The sequence below is a fragment of the Uranotaenia lowii genome, chromosome 1, assembly GCF_029784155.1.
Source record: "Uranotaenia lowii strain MFRU-FL chromosome 1, ASM2978415v1, whole genome shotgun sequence".
NCBI lineage: Eukaryota > Metazoa > Arthropoda > Insecta > Diptera > Culicidae > Uranotaenia > Uranotaenia lowii.
This window is the reverse complement of record NC_073691.1, coordinates 15545725-15557725: the sequence shown is the minus strand read 5'-3', so window position 1 is coordinate 15557725 and position 12001 is coordinate 15545725. Positions and strand designations below refer to the sequence as shown.

General features: G+C 27.7%; 1 protein-coding gene across 3 annotated transcripts in view; it reads left to right on the top strand.

The window, feature by feature from the left end:
- The window catches only part of LOC129758459 (eye-specific diacylglycerol kinase), a 164024-nt gene that overhangs the window by 28829 nt on the left and 123194 nt on the right, over positions 1 to 12001 (top strand). The window lies entirely within an intron of this gene.

Below are 12001 nucleotides of genomic sequence, written 5' to 3'. Positions count from 1 at the left end.
CTATCCCGAAAGCCAATCGATATTGCAAATATCCGGATGAGTTTGGATGAAGGAATAAGTTAAAGAATAAAAACCAATAAAAAAGCGCCATAAAACGACTCCCATTCGATTTGTTCGAATTGAAACTGTCACACAACTTTTGCTAGCTCCGGATTCTGTCGTTGAATCTGCAAATGTTGTATATTTCAACACGGTGCAATCGGCGAGATAAATGGGTGGGTGAGATGGTAGTTTGTGAGGGGTTATTGGATGCACTTTAGAGTTCCACTTTGGGGGCCAACCCCGAGGAATCTGTGACACAAATAAACCCCTCTCCACATTTTGTCTCTTCGCGCCGTCGTCTCGTCGTTGCGGGGGTGTTGATGGATGAATGAAATCTGCAAAAATGGCATTTTCATTCCCCGGTTCACATATGAATGGAAGACGGCTTTCCCTGCTCGCCGGTTTTTCATCATTCTAACCCCCGACTTTCGGAGCATGGTTTGGATGCACTGGAAAATTCCGAGGATTCCGCACAAGTTATGACAAAAGAGCTTAAATTTGACGCGAGAGCTTACCCGGTTGAACAACTTTGAACGAAATTCCTGGAACATGAATTGAATTCGCGATTTTTTTACTAACAAACTTTCTAGAAATATTCGGAAATATAACGGTTTTGCTATAGAATAGCTACTTCTGACACTCTTAGGAAGAATCAAGATTGTAAACGTTTTCTCGCCAAGTTCCGGCAACTTTTTCGTCAGAGCCACAGCGTGTCGTATTAAAGATAGGTGTGGCAAAAGCTTTTAGATTTAAAAAAATTTCCCTACTGATGAAAAAATGAACTAAAAAAGAGGTAAAAAAACTCAGAATCGAATAAAAAGATGAACTTCTTCCTATAACACCCTCAGCAAATAACCAAGCGTTCCTAAGAGCGAAGTTGAGGATTTCGTATGCATATCGGAAGACTGGCCCAGATTTGTATGGGATAATTTTTCTTATATTTTTTTCAACGTGGCACCCCTCATATTGGTGCTGTAAGGTGCGACAATGACTTTATAAAAGTTTAAGCTCAAATGGCTGAAGCACGAGCTGGTGCAAGTGACTTCAAATTTGTTTTTAGATTCTCGGCAAAATGTGTGAAAAATCTACATATTAACTCTGTCTATGTTTTAAAACACGACTCCACCAGAAAGCTAGTAAACCGACCAAAAATCTCAGCCAGAGGACAAAATATTATAAAAATGAAAGTCCACTTCTTACTCACCTTGAGGCAAAAATCATTATGTTATGTGATGTTCATTTAAAAATGCATAAAAAATGAGTTCAATGAATAAATTTAAAAAAAAGGACAGTTAAATAAGAATTTATTTTGGTATATTTAAGTTTTCGGAACTGGTTTTTGGTTGAAAATCATTAAACTGATATAGCTTGGAAATTAAAATCTTTAAAAACATAATTTAATCATAAATGAGCTCGAAGATCACCACCATCAGTATATGAATTTTCAAATCAGAACATACAAACTCTCTAGTCTATCGCGTTTGGTCAAATTTTTATGCGATAGACCCAGGTATTTTAAAATCGTGTTTAAATAAATAATAAAAAATGAGAAACTATTGATACGGAGGAGGAAATTTTCGAAGGACTTCACGCAGTTATTAATATTCGATTACTAAAAGTTGCAAATTTTGACAAAATTGAAAAAATAATCAAAACTGATTGAATTTGCCAAATGGACAAAATTGACAAAAAGTGCTAGAATGATTGAAAAATGTAAAAAGACAAAAAAGCAAAATTCACAAAAAATTTTAATTTGACAAAAGTTTCTTAAATGAAATGATTGACAAAGTTGGTTAATTTGACAAAGTAACATAATTTACAAAATTGACAAAATTGACTAATTTTACAAAATAAGTGCAATTAACAAAATTGACAAATGGGATAAAACTGGCGAAAATGTCAACAAAGATTAAAGTAACAAAACTAATCAATTTTGTTAAAAGAGTCAATCTTGTCAACTATGTTAAATTTGTCATTTTAAACCATTACTTTTATACGTAAATTTTTTGATTTTCTCATTTTTGTCAATTTTTAATTTCTAATAATTTTATCAATTTTATAACTTTTTTCAAAATTATCGATTTTATCATTTTTATCAATTTTATCAATTTTATCAATTTTATCAATTTTATCAATTTTATCAATTTTATCAATTTTATTGATTTAATCAATTTTCTCAATTTTCTCAATTTTGTCAATTTTATAAATTTTATAAATTTTATCAATTTTATCAATTTTATCAATTTTATCAATTTTATCAATTTTATCAATTTTATCAATTTTATCAATTTTATCAATTTTATCAATTTTATCAATTTTATCACTTTTAACAGTTTTATCAATTTTATCAATTTTACCAATTTTATCAATTTTATCAATTTTATCAATTTTATCAATTTTATCAATTTTATCAATTTTATCAATTTCATCAATTTTATCAATTTTATCAATTTTATCAATTTTATCAATTTTATCAATTTTAACAATTTTATCAATTTTATCAATTTTATCAATTTTATTAATTTTATCAATTTTATCAATTTTATCAATTTTATCAATTTTATCAATTTTATCAATTTTATCAATTTTATCAATTTTATCAATTTTATCAATTTTATCAATTTTATCAATTTTATCAATTTTATCAATTTTATCAATTTTATCAATTTTATCAATTTTATCAATTTTATCAATTTTATCAATTTTATCAATTTTATCAATTTTATCAATTTTATCAATTTTATCAATTTTATCAATTTTATCAATTTTATCAATTTTATCAATTTTATCAATTTTATCATTTTTATCAATTTTATCAATTTTATCAATTTTATCAATTTTATAAAATTTGATAATTTTATCAATTTTATCAATTTTATCAATTTTATCAATTTTATCAATTTTATCGATTTTATCAATTTTATCAATTTTATCAATTTTATCAATTTTATCAATTTTATCAATTTTATCAATTTTATCAATTTTATCAATTTTATCAATTTTATCAATTTTATCAATTTTATCAATTTTATCAATTTTATCAATTTTATCAATTTTATCAATTTTATCAATTTTATCAATTTTATCAATTTTATCAATTTTATCAATTTTATCAATTTTATCAATTTTATCAATTTTATCAATTTTATCAATTTTATCAATTTTATCAATTTTATCAATTTAATCAATTTTATTAATTCTATCAATTTTATCAATTTCATCAATTTTATCAATTTTATCAATTTTATCAATTTTATCAATTTTATCAATTTTATCAATTTTATCAATTTTATCAATTTTATCAATTTTATCAATTTTATCAATTTTATCAATTTTATCAATTTTATCAATTTTATCAATTTTATCAATTTTATCAATTTTATCAATTTTATCAATTTTATCAATTTTATCAATTTTATCAATTTTATCAATTTTATCAATTTTATCAATTTTATCAATTTTATCAATTTTATCAATTTTATCAATTTTATCAATTTTATCAATTTTATCAATTTTATCAATTTTATCAATTTTATCAATTTTATCAATTTTATCAATTTTATCAATTTTATCAATTTTATCAATTTTATCAATTTTATCAATTTTATCAATTTTATCAATTTTATCAATTTTATCAATTTTATCAATTTTATCAATTTTATCAATTTTATCAATTTTATCAATTTTATCAATTTTATCAATTTTATCAATTTTATCAATTTTATCAATTTTATCAATTTTATCAATTTTATTAATTCTATCAATTTTATCAATTTCATCAATTTTATCAATTTTATCAATTTTAGGGCTTTAAAACTTTTGAAAGTAGGTTAAAAATGTTCATAAAAATTCTGCGCTTTTCTGACAATACTTTCAAACGTATCAAAAAAATTAAATGACGGTATATATCAACATTTTTCAAGACCACAATTAATTTTTACTCCTGCAGAAAAAAAAACTAGTAATGTTACATATCTATTTGGTTCATTTTTCCAATTCTATAAAGGAATAGAATTTTCAAGATTTTTTCAGTAAGTATTAACTAAATTTAACTTTAGATATTTTTTCAAGCAAAAATGTAATCGTTTAACAGACGTCAACAAATCTATTAAATGAAATAAAAGCATTTTTTTAACATTCTCCAGCAATGTCAAAAATATTTGTTATTCCAATCTTTGAAAAATTGAAGAATTTAATTTTTTTCGATAATTCATCATCATCATCATCATCATCATCAAAATATTATTTCTTAATTGAATAAAGTATTTATAGTAAAATATTTCAGAATCAGTTTTAACTTTCATGTAGATTTGTTAGTTCAACAGTTTTATACCTAAACGATTGACATATTTTTATTATTTTAATTTTTTTTTTATTAGAATTCTATCATGATTTTTCAATTATTCTATGAGAATTTTGAAAAACGATTCTAAATAGCATCTTTAAGAGTTAATTTTGTTGTGCAATGTTAATTGAATTAGTATATGCTTTGTGCTCTCAATATTTACAAGTCGCAACCTGAAATTCCTAATTTTTAAGTTATCAAACATGAACATTTTCCGATACTTAACTGTAAGAACATGAATATAAAGTTGAATTTCATCTCTGACTTTGATCACTGACTCTGTTAACATTAAATTAAATATTTCCATTTTTATCAGATTAAATTTAATCAATATCTATGCTAAGGTTGCCAGATTGCCCGGTTTTATCCGGGTGTGCCCAGATATTTAATACCAAATTTGCTCGGCCCGGTTGCTCGAATTTCATTGAAAAATGCTCCGATTTTGCCCGGATTTATTCACTTTATTTGGCAAATTAAACAAAAAATGAACAACGAACACCTCCCAAAAGAAATTTTCTGAGCAAGTTTAATAAACAATAATCATGAAAGGTTTTTTGGAAGCCGGTTCAAAATCTGTTAATGAGTTTTGATAAAAAAAAACATTTTTTTTCATTTTTTTCTTGATTTTTGTTGAGGAATTTCTGAGTTTTGAGAAAGTTTGCCCAGATATTGTCTGGATTGAATTTTAATTTGATATCGAATGCTCGAATTTTGCCAGATTTTTATATAAAATTGCCCGGTTGGTCCGAAAAAAATCTGGCAACCTTAATCTGTGCGTTTTGAATAATTTCTCTTCAATTTAGCAAGATTTTCTTTCCTTCTCGATAATTGACATTTCAAATCTTGATTAAATATTATTTTAATCATGATTAATTTCTGACCTGATCTGAATTTTTTTTAGAATTAGCATTAAATTGGTTTTTAAATCTGGTGTTTTATTTTATGTATTCTATTTCTGTGCATTGGTTTTTTTGCTGTACGAAGCTTTAAATTCTGGATTAATATTAATTTCTAATTCGCATTCGTTTTCTGGTTTTTTCGAAAATATTGACCTAAAACTTCTTTTTCAGATTACGGACTTAAATTTTTTTTGGTAACTTACCGGAAAAACCATTGAATTGAAACTTTGATTTTTAACTATTCTGAATTATATCAGGATTTTTTTTTTTGACATGACTCATAAGTAAGGAAATGACTTGAGAAATCGGTTTCCATATTTATAGTGCATTTTTGGTACTGTTATTAAATATTTCTTGCATAATTTGAATTTCGAAACTAAAACATCCCCCCTCCCCACATTCAAGAATCAGTCCTTCGCACGGGCCTGAGTGACAGTGTGGCAACCCTTTATCGTGTTTTTCAGATAAAAAATAAAAAATGAGATTGATTAACCTACCTTCTAATAAAATAAAAACACAACAAAAATTATGCAAATTTTTGTCTTAATATGTTTAATAATCACGACAACATCCCTGATCCCTGACTCAAAAATAAAAACAAAATTCGTCCTTAAAAACTCCTACCATGCTCTACCACTCGATAATTTTAAAGCAAAAGTAAACTAACGCACGGAAGCTGCTTATGGTAATTTTTTTTCTCCATTTCATGGCGACCGTGAAAAAAGGATTTCAAATATCAGAATAGAAATGGCAGAAGCAACTGTAAAGCAAAACAGCGTGAAAAATTGCATCAATCTTCCTTTGGTAGTCTTGATTATTGTCACCTGTGAACTCATACTTGATTTTTTTCTGGGAAACGAGTTTCATATTTCGGGGTTCGGTTTATCAAGGTACATATTCCTTTTCATGTTTTCAAATATTTATCATTAATCTCGATCCTTTCGTCTCTTGTCCTGAAAATCATATCTGGTGGTTAAATTAAGCAAATCCGAATCTTGAAGTTTAGGCAAATCTTGAAATCTGATATTTTTATCTGCACTCGAAGTATAGAGCTAAACAGCTAGTTTAGAATTGATTTTTTATTTATTGTATACAATTTTCAGACTTAAGTTTTATATTTGATTTTTTACTTAAAGAACCTATTCATATATTTTTTTGAAAAGCCACCAAAATTTGCATTCATAATCTCAGTTGAGTCCGTAGCAACTTGTACATTAGACTGGGGTCATTTTTGAATTTCTTAAACCCTGGGGTCGAAAAAGCTTCGTCTTGGTTCAAAACTCAACCTTGATTTTTGAATAATTTTTAAGTATTGTTGACATATAAATTTAAACTTTTAGGTTTGTATAGGAAAAATGAATTTTTTGTTCTGAGAAGTCATTATCAATTTTGTTTCTCCTGCAGAACCGAGCCTGCTCATGGTTTTAATGCCAATTTTAAAATTCTTTAAAGGAATTTATCCGCTGAACAACTTTCGTTTCTTATTAGACAAAAACGTTACCAGGTGATGAATGGGAGCAAGTCATTTGGCATTGAAAAACAATAAATTCAATTGACATCACTGCTGGGTGCCTAGCGAGGTATTGCATGACAACTTTTCATGCAGTACTTCACGAAGCACTAGCAGTGATGTCAAATGATTTTTTTGTTTTTCAATGCCGAAAGACATACCCCTGTTAAATCGCTAATGACTTTATTGCCTAATAAGATACGAAGTTACGGTCTTCGACAAATTTGTTTAGCGGAAAATTTTCTTTAAAGAATTTAAAAACTGGTACAAAAACCATGAACAAGCTAGGATCCAAAGATGAAACAAAAATGTTATTGTTTTTTCAGTGAAAAAATATTCAATTTTCCTATAAAAATTTAAATTTACTCATGTAAACGTTACTTACAAAATTCTGCCAAAAATCATGGATGAGTTTTGAAGCAAGTGAAGTTAAGACTTCAGTTTCAATTCCTCAAGAATTTGTAAAAATGGTCCCAAATCGACTAAGTCTATTTTAAAATAAGTATCTATTTTATTTTGGACTCGGATATTCGACCTTAGAACAGTGGGTTTTGAGGCTTGGTTTTTGAAATGTCTGTATTTGATTCTCAAGCAGAAATCCGATTACTTTTTTCAATAAAAAGATACAAATCGAAAATATACACACTGATCTCGAATAATCAACTCCTACTGCGTCAGAACTAGACCGATTACCAAAGGATTAAAACCAACACGTAACACAAAGTTGCAAACCACCCCACTTTGTATGTTGTCTCGGTTATTAGCTTTTAACAGAATACGTACTTATTGGGTTGTCCCCTCCACATGCTACCTTCCAAACCTATTCAGTTGGTCTGGTCTGGGTCGGTCAGTCAAACCAAAATCAATATTGAATGTAACATTTCCACCAAAACCACCAGTTGTAAAATGAAGTCGGGCCAGGTGGAGGAAAACGTACCCGGAACAGAACCAAGCCGATGTCTGCTCAAATGTCATATGAGTTACCACCCTAATGGTAGGCGGCACAGTTGGATTATATTGTCGTAAATTTTGACAGCTATATGGTTCAGAACTGTCAATCCGTTCACGTTACATGGTTGAAGAATGAAATAGAAGGTATTAGAAACTGTCGTCCAAAGGGAATTGTGACCATTTGAATGTCTGTCTGACTTACAATGTCCTCCCACTTTCTGGTTCGTAATTTAGTCAGTCTCTGCGTTACTAACCACGCAATCCATAAAACAAGTAGGGGACCTATCCTTGTTTTTTTTGCTGATATTCTTGCTGTTGAATGAACTCTCTAATTACGAAACCATTATGGGCCCGACCACACGGTCAAGCCTCAGGACTGTGTTCCCTGGCCAGTTTGAATGACAGTTTTCGAACGGAAGCTCGCGACTACATTCGTGTGACACATAAAGTTGGCAAATATTCATTAAATCTATTTTCCTAATCAATAATTTTAACAGTTCACAGCCAGGCTGTGATTTTAGCGTGCCTGCTTCTCAAACTACAGTTGACAAAAAAAATTGAACCAGTGAATTAAATTTTAAAAAAAAATAAATAAATAAACAAACAAAATATGGTGATTATCAGTGGAACGGCAAGTCAGATCTGTTTCCCTTGTCAGGGTAATCCATTTCCATCGATCAGTCGCGCGGGGATTAATCCGGAAAATTTCCTTTGGAAAAAGAAGAAACGGAAGAAGAAGAAGAAAAACCTTCCGGTAGGATGGCCATCTCGGGCTCGTCGTTGGGCCCGGTCGGCTTGTTCCGTTTCCGTCGTGGGCAGTTGTCTAGTTCGAAGGAAGTGTTCCGGAACCAGTATCCGGCATCGACCTCTATGTAGTGCTCGGGTTTATCGACGTAGCTGTAGCTGTCCGGGGGGCTCCGCTGGAGTTTTGGGACCATCTACGTCCCCGGCCGGAATCAGTTTGGTGATGATGAACACCGCAGCTTCGATTATTCCGGCCAAGGCTCTGAGCTATGGAAGAAGAAGTCTGTCGATGCCACTTTTCCGACGGGAAAGTTCCAGCTTGTTGATTCGTGAGGGTGGAAGTGTAGGGCTAACTACAAGTTTGATCAATGGGAGAAAATTTTATCGGGGTTGGTCTGGAAGAAGGAAGGCCATTCGATATCGGGATCGATCTTTGCTTCCGGCGAGATTTAGGTGAGTTTTAACGAAATCAAAATCTATAAGATCCTTAAAATTAGTAACGTGTCAAAATTGTCAAAATTGTCAAAATTGTCAAAATTGTCAAAATTGTCAAAATTGTCAAAATTGTCAAAATTGTCAAAATTGTCAAAATTGTCAAAATTGTCAAAATTGTCAAAATTGTCAAAATTGTAAAAATTGTCAAAATTGTCAAAATTGTCAAAATTGTCAAAATTGTCAAAATTGTCAAAATTGTCAAAATTGTCAAAATTGTCAAAATTGTCAAAATTGTCAAAATTGTCAAAATTGTCAAAATTGTCAAAATTGTCAAAATTGTCAAAATTGTCAAAATTGTCAAAATTGTCAAAATTGTCAAAATTGTCAAAATTGTCAAAATTGTCAAAATTGTCAAAATTGTCAAAATTGTCAAAATTGTCAAAATTGTCAAAATTGTCAAAATTGTCAAAATTGTCAAAATTGTCAAAATTGTCAAAATTGTCAAAATTGTCAAAATTGTCAAAATTGTCAAAATTGTCAAAATTGTCAAAATTGTCAAAATTGTCAAAATTGTCAAAATTGTCAAAATTGTCAAAATTGTCAAAATTGTCAAAATTGTCAAAATTGTCAAAATTGTCAAAATTGTCAAAATTGTCAAAATTGACAAAATTGTCAAAATTGTCAAAATTGACAAAATTGTCAAAATTGTCAAAATTGTCAAAATTGTCAAAATTGTCAAAATTGTCAAAATTGTCAAAATTGTCAAAATTGTCAAAATTGTCAAAATTGTCAAAATTGTCAAAATTGTCAAAATTGTCAAAATTGTCAAAATTGTCAAAATTGTCAAAATTGTTAAAATTGTCAAAATTGTCAAAATTGTCAAAATTGTCAAAATTGTCAAAATTGTAAAAATTGTAAAAATTGTCAAAATTGTCAAAATTGTCAAAATTGTCAAAATTGTCAAAATTGTCAAAATTGTCAAAATTGTCAAAATTGTCAAAATTGTCAAAATTGTAAAAATTGTCAAAATTGTCAAAATTGTCAAAATTGTCAAAATTGTCAAAATTGTCAAAATTGTCAAAATTGTCAAAATTGTCAAAATTGTCAAAATTGTCAAAATTGTCAAAATTGTCAAAATTGTCAAAATTGTCAAAATTGTCAAAATTGTCAAAATTGTCAAAATTGTCAAAATTGTCAAAATTGTCAAAATTGTCAAAATTGTCAAAATTGTCAAAATTGTCAAAATTGTCAAAATTGTCAAAATTGTCAAAATAGTCAAAATTGTCAAAATTGTCAAAATTGTTAAAATTGTCAAAATTGTCAAAATTGTTAAAATTGTCAAAATTGTCAAAATTGTAAAAATTGTAAAAATTGTCAAAATTGTCAAAATTGTCAAAATTGTCAAAATTGTCAAAATTGTCAAAATTGTCAAAATTGTCAAAATTGTCAAAATTGTCAAAATTGTCAAAATTGTCAAAATTGTCAAAATTGTCAAAATTGTCAAAATTGTCAAAATTGTCAAAATTGTCAAAATTGTCAAAATTGTCAAAATTGTCAAAATTGTCAAAATTGTCAAAATTGTCAAAATTGTCAAAATTGTCAAAATTGTCAAAATTGTCAAAATTGTCAAAATTGTCAAAATTGTCAAAATTGTCAAAATTGTCAAAATTGTCAAAATTGTCAAAATTGTCAAAATTGTCAAAATTGTCAAAATTGTCAAAATTGTCAAAATTGTCAAAATTGTCAAAATTGTCAAAATTGTCAAAATTGTCAAAATTGTCAAAATTGTCAAAATTGTCAAAATTGTCAAAATTGTCAAAATTGTCAAAATTGTCAAAATTGTCAAAATTGTCAAAATTGTCAAAATTGTCAAAATTGTCAAAATTGTCAAAATTGTCAAAATTGTCAAAATTGTCAAAATTGTCAAAATTGTCAAAATTGTCAAAATTGTCAAAATTGTCAAAATTGTCAAAATTGTCAAAATTGTCAAAATTGTCAAAATTGTCAAAATTGTCAAAATTGTCAAAATTGTCAAAATTGTCAAAATTGTCAAAATTGTCAAAATTGTCAAAATTGTCAAAATTGTCAAAATTGTCAAAATTGTCAAAATTGTCAAAATTGACAAAATTGTCAAAATTGTCAAAATTGACAAAATTGTCAAAATTGTCAAAATTGTCAAAATTGTCAAAATTGTCAAAATTGTCAAAATTGTCAAAATTGTCAAAATTGTCAAAATTGTCAAAATTGTCAAAATTGTCAAAATTGTCAAAATTGTAAAAATTGTAAAAATTGTAAAAATTGTCAAAATTGTCAAAATTGTCAAAATTGTCAAAATTGTCAAAATTGTCAAAATTGTCAAAATTGTCAAAATTGTCAAAATTGTCAAAATTGTCAAAATTGTCAAAATTGTCAAAATTGTCAAAATTGTCAAAATTGTCAAAATTGTCAAAATTGTCAAAATTGTCAAAATTGTCAAAATTGTCAAAATTGTCAAAATTGTCAAAATTGTCAAAATTGTCAAAATTGTCAAAATTGTCAAAATTGTCAAAATTGACAAAATTGTCAAAATTGTCAAAATTGACAAAATTGTCAAAATTGTCAAAATTGTCAAAATTGTCAAAATTGTCAAAATTGTCAAAATTGTCAAAATTGTCAAAATTGTCAAAATTGTCAAAATTGTCAAAATTGTCAAAATTGTCAAAATTGTCAAAATTGTCAAAATTGTCAAGATTGTCAAAATTGTCAAAACTGTCAAAATCATCAAATCTTTTAAAATTGTCAACACTGTCTCGAAAACATTAAAATATGATTCAAAATTTTTTTTCTATTGAAGGAAATTAGAAATTGACAAGGAATGAATGTGCACAAAATTATTCACAAAATATATAATTTTCGAATTTTTCTTACAGGGGACCATGCTTAAAAATCTTCAAGAAAAGCGTAATCCCTGCAACATTTGTTTCAAACCTTCCTTCAACCATAAGCTTTGATTAAAAGCTAATTCCTCCAACGGAAATTCCCTTTCAACCCATTTGGCCCAAAAGCCCTCAGAGTTTAATGCGCTATTTATGAAGT